This window comes from Aulonocara stuartgranti (genome assembly GCF_965226115.1).
Source record: "Aulonocara stuartgranti genome assembly, chromosome: 16".
Taxonomy (NCBI): domain Eukaryota; kingdom Metazoa; phylum Chordata; class Actinopteri; order Cichliformes; family Cichlidae; genus Aulonocara; species Aulonocara stuartgranti.
Genome location: NC_138952.1, coordinates 4,407,938 through 4,417,861, shown reverse-complemented (window position 1 = coordinate 4,417,861; position 9,924 = coordinate 4,407,938).

Here is a 9,924-nt window from a genome sequence, read left to right as displayed (position 1 = left end):
CTGAAGTCTGGATTTGCAAATCTGCTACCTGCAAGTCATAAAGACAGCAGACAACACCTTTGCAGGTGTTTGTAACACTGATAATCTTTAAACTGTTTTCAATAGTAGAAGTGTTCAAAGCCAGCATTACAAATAAGAATTTACTTGAACTGTTATATAATGTGGAAACAATCTGGATTAACAAGGCTAGAAAGAAAAATGACAAAACTGCATTGAATGTATTGCACTCTTTGTCCCGGGCATAACATGTATGTTATGCTACTCATGATTGGAGGAAAAGATAAGGCAAGGCCTTCAGTCATCCCCTTTCTTTAAAAAATAAAGTCACAATAGAGCCTTTTCTCAAAAGACAAACCTGAACTGTAAATAAGGAAATAAAGATAACAGCATGCATTGGTAGCTACTGACCCATCATTCACACAGCTGTGATAGTCAAAAGATTCTGGACTTTTTTAATGAATCCGCTTTGCAAACACATCAATTTGATATTCAAAATGAAATAACTTAATAAGACTAAAAAAGAATGTGTATTATGAAATGGCCACCCATTAAACCTCCAGGATATTATTATTATTATTATTATTATTAACAACAACAACAGCTAGAAAAACTTCTTTGACAAATCAGTCTCCACAACGCTGAGTAAAGTAAGAAAATGTACTGAACAAGAATGTGTCACGTTTTGGTTAACGGACTCAGGCGCAGACCGGGAATCTTTACAGAGTTAACAATCAGTTTATTCACACAACAACACCAGGTGATGCTATTTACAACGTGCTGGAGGGAGGGGAGGGGGGTCCAGGGTTCCGGGGTATGTGAGGGGAAAGACGGGAATCAGACGCACTCCAAAGGCTCTCTCTCTTCACTCCCCACACTGGGGAAACACAAATCCACTCACTCGTCCACGGGATGACAGGCAGGCAGGGAAAAGTCCGGGAAAGATCTGTACACAGAAACTTTAGTTAGAGGCGAACAGACGGAAAGAACTCACAGATTCTGATTCTCAAACTACTGAGCGACTGACGCTGATAGGTCAACGATCCAGCGACAAGTGACACAGTGCTGCTGTCTTAAATCGGCCTTGTGATCATCCCGATAGGCAGCAGGTGCGTGGGCCAGGGGCGGGAGCCCATAATGAGCACCGCCCCGGCAGGTGAGAGAGAGAGAGAAAGAGAGAAAAAACATGTTGCCTAATACAGGATCAGCTGGTGAGGCACAGGGACCATGACAGAATGGGTTTAATGAGTCTCCACATGTCCTGGTACTATATGGGCTGAAGCTGGAAACATGTTGGAACTGATGGCCTTATAAAATAATTGCAAATGTAAGTTTATAAAATATAACACAACAGCACATCTGGATAATTTGAACAGATGTCTGGTGCATGAGAAGAAAAATGACCCGGAAACATTTTCAGTTCTATTCTTCCTGCCCTCTGTCTCCTTCAGTCTCTCTCATTATGTATTTTATATGTGAACTATTATTTGTTTTATTTAATTCCTATTTTATTTTGAAGGTCGGGTTCCTCAGCTGTCTTGTGTTGTTACTTCCTACATTTGTTTATTGTCCCTCGTTACTCCCCACTCTCTTTGGTTCCACCTATCCCCAGTTTATTTTCTGTGTATTTAAAGTCCTGTTTGTTGTTCTTCTTCTTGTCAGTCAGTCTGTGTGTCACCATGTGGTCTCTGTAGTTGTCATTCGTGTTTTCTTCTGCTTTGCTTCTACTGTTTTATTTCTAGGTAAGTATTAGCTTTCATTAAAACTGAGATCTGTATTTAGATCCTCAATATGATCAAATATCAAATGACAGTGGAAAAGACAATTACAGCATGTTTTTGTTCTCAAAGTGTCATTTTGGTGTTTTGTCTATGCCTCTAGCATCTCAGCGATTTGCATACGGTGGCCTTGATACAACAGTCGTGGCAATATGAGACACCAAGAGCACAAAGGCTGTGTCAGAAGGAATAGCTGTGGCATAAACTAGGATGTGGGCTGTGTAGGAGGGTTTCTGTTGTTGTTTTTTGGTGTTTGGTGAGTTTTAGGCACCAAAGCTTCTTCCCTCAGTTTTAGAAAAGGTCATACTTCACTGCATCAGTACTGTTGTCTGGCCATTTGGCTGCAGCAGACACAGATTTTGAACAAACGACTGATGTGAACTTGTTTATCATTTCTAGTGGCATTTCCATCCAGTAAATCCAAATCATACAGTGACTTCTTTTTTGTCTTTGTCATTTGGTGTTACTATGCGCTTTTCTCTTGATTTGTATATATTCCTCCTGTCTGTAATTTATTCCTGCTGTCTTAATATTTATATTTTATTCCCGCACAGTTGGTGAGGAGCACCCGCAATTTTATTATACAAAACTATAAAGTGGTATTCTGTTGTATTCTATTTTATTAAGAACAGATTGTTCCAATGTTTTAATTTTTCTGAGAATTCAGCTGAAACCAGTGAGAGATAAGCTAGTAAGCTGTTGATCAGATGAGTAAATGGTGAGTGAACGACCCCTTTCACAGTATTTTTCCCACCATTCTCTGGTTTCCCTGGGGGCATCAGTTAATTCCTTTTTGTGAAAGCTGGTGTGGGTACAAGGTGCTTTTAGTTCTGCAGTTTGATGCAACGGGCTATGACATCAGTGAGGCAGGTCTGTCACACTCTACTTTATTTCCACCTTGTGAAGAAGAAGTGTATTTGATCCCGAACGTCAGTCTTTTCCTAGCCAAGAAGTTTTTAGTGCCTAGACCTACAGTGGTTAAATAATAGACCTGTTTTGGCATTAAGGCACAAATACCAAAGGGCAAATGGGGAGGTGGAGATGGACAACATCCAACAAAACAATAAATAATGCTGTGGCATGAACTTTAACATTATTTAATAATTCACTTTTTAAAGTTTAGTTAAAAGTTTACGGTTTATGCTACAGTTCGGATACACAATCCACCTTAGTTTTCCGATCACAAGGAGACCATCTGTGGACCTAAGATCCCGGCTTGGAGAGTAGGGGTGGTGTACTTCAACAATATAGTTGGGATCGATGCCTCATGAAGCCAGATTGATGGGAGGGAAGTTTGGATGGATTTTCAGGCAACTAACAGACACTATACACAGACATGAAAACATTTTGCCAACACAAAGCAAACGACACTAAACATCCACTAGAGCTTCAACTACACTGGAAACTTTGCAGTGATTTAGCAACGATAAAAAGTGGAGCAAATTCACCAACTTCAAGGGACAACGGGTGAGATCATCACTATCGATGTGAAGTGGGTAGGACCCAAAATAAACTGTTCTCCATTTCTTCTCCACCGGCAAGCAATTGAAGCAACTACCATGAAGATACTATTGACTGACATATGACCTTTTAGTAAATACATAAGAGTGTTACCCAGGCAACCAGGGCCTGGAATGTCTTCAAGAAACCAGCCGCCAGTTTTGAAGCAATGCATGATGGGAAAATTGCTTCCAATATGGAGACAGCTTTATCCACTCTTATGCTCTTTGCTCAGTGAGTATGACTGATCAGCTGAGCGGTGATACCATGACCATGTGATTCTTTGGCTTGTAAGTGTAATAAAAATCCAAAATGATTTGGACTGAGCCACAAACTTCAGATGACCATCTTTGTGTTATCGGCAGGTAGAGTCTTCACAGCCTTCCTGTTAATCATCCTCTGAAACTGCAAATGGGAACCTCGTCAGACATGGAGGCACATCAACTGCCCTTTTTGTTCTGTCTCCGCTAACCAAGGAGACCTGGGCATCAAAGTTGGTCTCTCTGCAAAGTTCACATTTGCATTTTGTATGGCAGGGGCCACTTTCCTTTCCCAATTCCCACTGCTCTTCTGAGAGTCGGAGGGGAAAAGTGTGCACCAAATAAATGAGCTGTTTGGTAAGAACATTAAATTAAAACACATTATGTTTCACTTACATATGCTTCTCTGCAACAACAAAATGTGACTGAGCTCATTGTTAACATGATGAAGAATGTTGGAAACGAAATAGATCTTCCCTGAAACCCCTGATCACCTTTTAAATTTCAGAGCAAGGACAGAGTCATCAAGAATGGAAATTCATTCATCCTTGTATTTTTCCACCATTAGGGATACAATTCTAGCACACGGGTGAATATAATAATGACATATTATTGAAAAACATAGCAGGCTTCGACTTCACTGCTCCCAGAGAGTGTCTGGAGATTAGAAAAATGGGGCACAGACAATTTGCTCAAAAACAAAAAGAGATAAAACTGTGCAGTTTGCAGGTTAAGCAAGTGAGCCAAGAATCTGCCACTCCTTTTTGTTCTCTCATACCACACTGAGGATTTTATTCCCATCGCTCTGGCAGATGAAATACTGGGTGAAATATTGCAGGACTCCGGTAAGACAGGTGGCTCATTATCCACATCATCAACAAAGAGGGAGAGAGGAAAAACGACCACCGAGGTTTTAGCAACACCTCTTCCTCCTCAGAGGTTTCTTAATGTATGTAATTAGAAGCAAGGACAGAATAAGGAAATGCTAATGAGGCATCTCTTTTGGTTTTTTGATGTCTTTATGCTTATAGCAATGCTTTTTGCATTGTACAGTTAAAGGTTTGAAAGGTAAGGAAAAGGTCATCCTCGAAGATTTCTGGATACTATAAGCTCAGTTTTTCAAAATGTCAACGTGCTGAACACTCCCTGCTGGTGGACGCCTAGTTTCTTTATTAAGTGGGAGAAAACAAGTGAGGATGAATTGCTTTGGAGAGATATGAAACTGTTGGGAATATTTGTGATGAATGAGCAATGATCCCTATGTAAATGGCAAGGACATTAATAAGGCGAGTGGGGTTTGGTAAAGGAAATGTGGGTTTTCATCTTGGTGATTTGAGTTAACCCAGTTACAGCCTGGTGCTTGAGGAATGATGTAGTTAGTGTTGCCACCGGAAAGTGTTTGATAATGAGGAAACTGCAGAACAGAGACTCATGTAAAAGAAAGGAAAGTAAGGCTCCTCTGACGCGAGGTTAATCAACTACAACTGCCCTCACATTATGAACTCTAAATCACACCCAGCTGTTAAACAGTGTTTAGCAATATACATAAAGTTGTACATTTTGCTGCATAATAGAAATAACCAAACATGTCTCAGACTGTTTTTAAATAACCGAGCCTGTATGTGAGCACTTATGGACACCCCGGTGCTATTACACTGTAGATGACTATAATCCTCCCAGACGTTTCTGGCTGAATTAAAATACTTATGCATGCAGAATCAGCTCTGTCCTAGAATGCTTTGGCTTTTTTCAAAATAGGCTTATTCACTTTCTTGAACAGAGTTAGCTTATCGGCTCAGCCTTTTAAAAATGAAGCTACAGCCAGCAGATGATTAATTTGTTTTAACTTAAAGGCTTCAAACAGAGGAAACAGCTAGCATAGCATCTCTAAAGTTGGAATGTTAGAATGTCATATTTTTCTGATGCTGATGACTTTCCTAAATATTAAAATTTCCTTATATGGTATGTCCTTTGGATTAAAGAGCATATTTTGTTAAACTTGGCATAATTCATCCAACCGGATCCACAATCCTCCTTCTCTTTGTCCGGCTGCTCGTTTAGGAGTCGCCACAATGGATCATCTACCTCAGCGGTCCCCAACCCCATGGCCACGGACCGGGTCGTTTGGTGTGACAGTTGCTCGGATGTGAAATTTATGGTTTTCCGGGTTTTTTATCGTTAACTCGGTTTCCCTGGGTCTTTTCCCGTGCTGTAGCTGTGTGTCTTATTTTGAAAGAAATATTTACGCGTTACCATAGCGACCAGAGGGGCAGAGAGGAGGATGTTACTCCCAATGTTGTTGGTGCATTTCAGGAGGACGCTGCTAATAAAGTCACACAATTACACAGTGTTTTGGCGTTTATTATTATATTTACAAAATACCACAGTTTTTGTCAAAGTCATAACATTTTTATTTTGTTGTATTTATCTGTGACACCTTAAAGGCCGGTCCGTGAAGATATTGTCTGACATTAAACGAGACTGTGGTGCAAAAAAGGTTGGGGACCGCTGATCTACAGTGGGGCAAAAAAGTATTTAGTCAGCCACCGATTGTGCAAGTTCCCCCACCTAAAATGATGACAGAGGTCAGTAATTTGCACCAGAGGTACACTTCAACTGTGAGAGACAGAATGTGAAAAAAAAATCCATGAATCCACATGGTAGGATTTGTAAAGAATTTATTTGTAAATCAGGGTGGAAAATAAGTATTTGGTCAATAACAAAAATACAACTCAATACTTTGTAACATAACCTTTGTTGGCAATAACAGAGGTCAAACGTTTACTATAGGTCTTTACCAGGTTTGCACACACCGTAGCTGGTATTTTGGCCCATTCCTCCATGCAGATCTTCTCGAGAGCAGTGATGTTTTGGGGCTGTCGCCGAGCAACACAGACTTTCAACTCCCGCCACAGATTTTCTATGGGGTTGAGGTCTGGAGACTGGCTAGGCCACTCCAGGACTTTCAAATGCTTCTTACGGAGCCACTCCTTTGTTGCCCGGGCGGTGTGTTTTGGATCATTGTCATGTTGGAAGACCCAGCCTCGTTTCATCTTCAAAGTTCTCACTGATGGAAGGAGGTTTTCGCTCAAAATCTCACAATACATGGCCCCATTCATTCTGTCCTTAACACGGATCAGTCGTCCTGTCCCCTTGGCAGAAAAACAGCCCCATAGCATGATGTTTCCACCCCCATGCTTCACAGTAGGTATGGTGTTCTTGGGATGCAACTCAGTATTCTTCTTCCTCCAAACACGACGAGTTGAGTTTATACCAAAAAGTTCTACTTTGGTTTCATCTGACCACATGACATTCTCCCAATCCTCTGCTGTATCATCCATGTGCTCTCTGGCAAACTTCAGACGGGCCTGGACATGCACTGGCTTCAGCAGCGGAACACGTCTGGCACTGCGGGATTTGATTCCCTGCCGTTGTAGTGTGTTACTGATGGTGACCTTTGTTACTTTGGTCCCAGCTCTCTGCAGGTCATTCACCAGGTCCCCCCGTGTGGTTCTGGGATCTTTGCTCACCGTTCTCATGATAATTTTGACCACACGGGATGAGATCTTGCGTGGAGCCCCAGATCGAGGGAGATTATCAGTGGTCTTGTATGTCTTCCATTTTCTGATGATTGCTTCCACAGTTGATTTTTTCACACCAAGCTGCTTGCCTATTGTAGATTCACTCTTCCCAGTCTGGTGCAGGTCTACAATACTTTTCCTGGTGTCCTTCGAAAGCTCTTTGGTCTTGGCCATGGCAGAGTTTGGAGTCTGACTGTTTGAGGCTGTGGACAGGTGTCTTTTATACAGATGATGAGTTCAAACAGGTGCCATTCATACAGGTAACGAGTGGGGGACAGAAAAGCTTCTTACAGAAGACGTTACAGGTCTGTGAGAGCCAGAGATTTTCCTTGTTTGAGGTGACCAAATACTTATTTTCCACCCTAATTTACGAATAAATTCTTTACAAATCCTACCATGTGGATTCATGGATTTTTTTTTCACATTCTGTCTCTCACAGTTGAAGTGTACCTCTGGTGCAAATTACTGACCTCTGTCATCATTTTAGGTGGGGGAACTTGCACAATCGGTGGCTGACTAAATACTTTTTTGCCCCACTGTACCTCCATCTCAGTTTGTCACTGATCTCTTCTTCTTCTCCCATCACACCAACCCTCTGCATCTCTTACTCACCTTCTTTCCAATCATCCTCTTTATCTTCTGCCTGGCAGCTAAATCTTCAACATCTCCAAACGAACTCAGCTTTGCCTTTTCTGACTTTGTGCCCAAACCACTCAACCCGAGGCTTCCTTCCAATATACTCATTTCTGATCCAGTCTGTTCTGGTCTGCCTGACCTCATTGGTCCACCTGTCCATTAACTCTTCAAGCAAGAAGTAGCTCACAGCCCCAATGTAATCTCAACCTCATATTAAACCCATCTGTAACTTCTACCACAAACCTAACTATTACCTCACTGTTTTCATGCAGGTCCTTCACCACCCCCACATACTTCTCTGCCACTCCAGACTTCCTCTCTTGGCAGCCAAATGACCTGTTTTATATATCCACAAAGAGACTGCAGCTTCTTCTGACTTTCTCTATACTTCTCCATCAAAACTCTCAAAGCAAACATCACATTTATAGAGCTCTTTCTCAGCATGAAGCCATACTGCTGCTCACTGATAATAATGTAATCGGAAGGTTGCCGGTTCGAGCACCGGCTTGGACAGTCTTGGTTGTTGTGTCCTTGGGCAAGACACTTCACCCGTTGCCTACTGGTGGTGGTCAGAGGGCCCGGTGGCGCCAGTATCCAGCAGCCTCGCCTCTGTCAGTGCGCCCCAGGGCAGCTGTGGCTACAATGTAGCTTGCCATCACCAGTGTGTGAATGTCTGTGTGAATGGGTGGATGACTGGACGTGTAAAGCACTTTGGGGTACTTAGGGACTAGTAAAAGCGCTATACAAATACAGGCCATAATCTCCCTTTTCTTGCTTGATTTAGCAACTCTCTCCTATATCCTCATGGTCAGGCTCACCAGCTTTATCTCTCTCTAGTCACTACAGTTCTGCACATCACCCTTACTCTTGAAAATCTGTACCAGCACAATTCTTCAACATTCCTCAAGCATCTTCTTACACTCCAGGATTGTGGTAACCAATCTAGTTAAAGTCTGCTGCCCTCTCTTCTAGATCTCCAAACATCCACAGGTATGTCATCTAGACCAACTTGCTTTTCTGCTGTTTTCACTTCTTCCTTATGAATCCTCTGAACTTCCTGATTCACTAATTTTCCTCATCTGTCCTTCCCTCTCTCCCTCTATTTCTTCATTCAGTACTCCTTCCATCATCTAAACACACTCTCTTCACTTTTAGTAAATTTATTTTCTTAATCGCTCTAACCGGCTGCAAATTTTTTTCAGCTCAGTCTCTCTGTCTACTGAATTGATACAAGTCCTTCGCTCCTTCCTTAGTGTCCAGCCTCACATTACACCCACTACAACCATTTTCCATTGCCTTCATCACCTTTCTCTTTGCTGTACACCTAGCTTCCCAGTAGCCCATCTACTTTCTTCATCACCCTATCTCTCGTTTTCTTTGCTAACCTCTTCCTTTGAACACTTTACTGTACTTCCTGATTCCACCACCCAGTCTGATGTTCCTTTGTTTTCCATCCAGAAGGTACATCCAACACCTCTTAGCAGTTTCTCCCACCTCTTCAGCTATATCCACAAAGCTAGTGTTGTTAGTAGTATTAGTAGTATTAAATTAGCTAGTACTCTCAGCTATACTGAAAAAAAAATTAGCTTATGGGTTTATATTTCTTCTGGTCTTCTATTCCATACAGTACTAAAAAAGATCCTCATAAGTAGTGCAGTACAGTGCAGTGGTGTTAAATAATATTTTTATTAATCCACTTGTTTGCCCTTTTTAATTAAACCTATCGTGTCTCTGTCATATTTTATATGTCTTGACTGTAGCATAAATACATTTTCAACACATAGGAGAACTGCTTGTTCCTCCGCCGGTGTCAAAAGTGATGTTGATATCATGTACAGTGCAGACAAGGGCAGACTGAGTTGCTGTTCTTGCTCCACTGCTAAATTTATCATTAAACGGACAGGCAGACATCTCCAGCAGCACTGATTAAGGATGAGTTGAGCTGGAGGACACTGCCGGCCAATTTCCCTCATTACACAAAATCCTCCAGTACTCTCAGAGAGATGATGTCCATTTTAATAACAAGTCGTGAGACAATTTTTAAAAGACTTTAAAGCACAACATATAATGAATGATGGTGTAGCCCGACTTTCTGAAGGCTTGCAAGTACTGCAAGGACTGAGTATAAACAGGGACAGATGAAAGCATGATTTTAGCAAAACAAACCAAAGA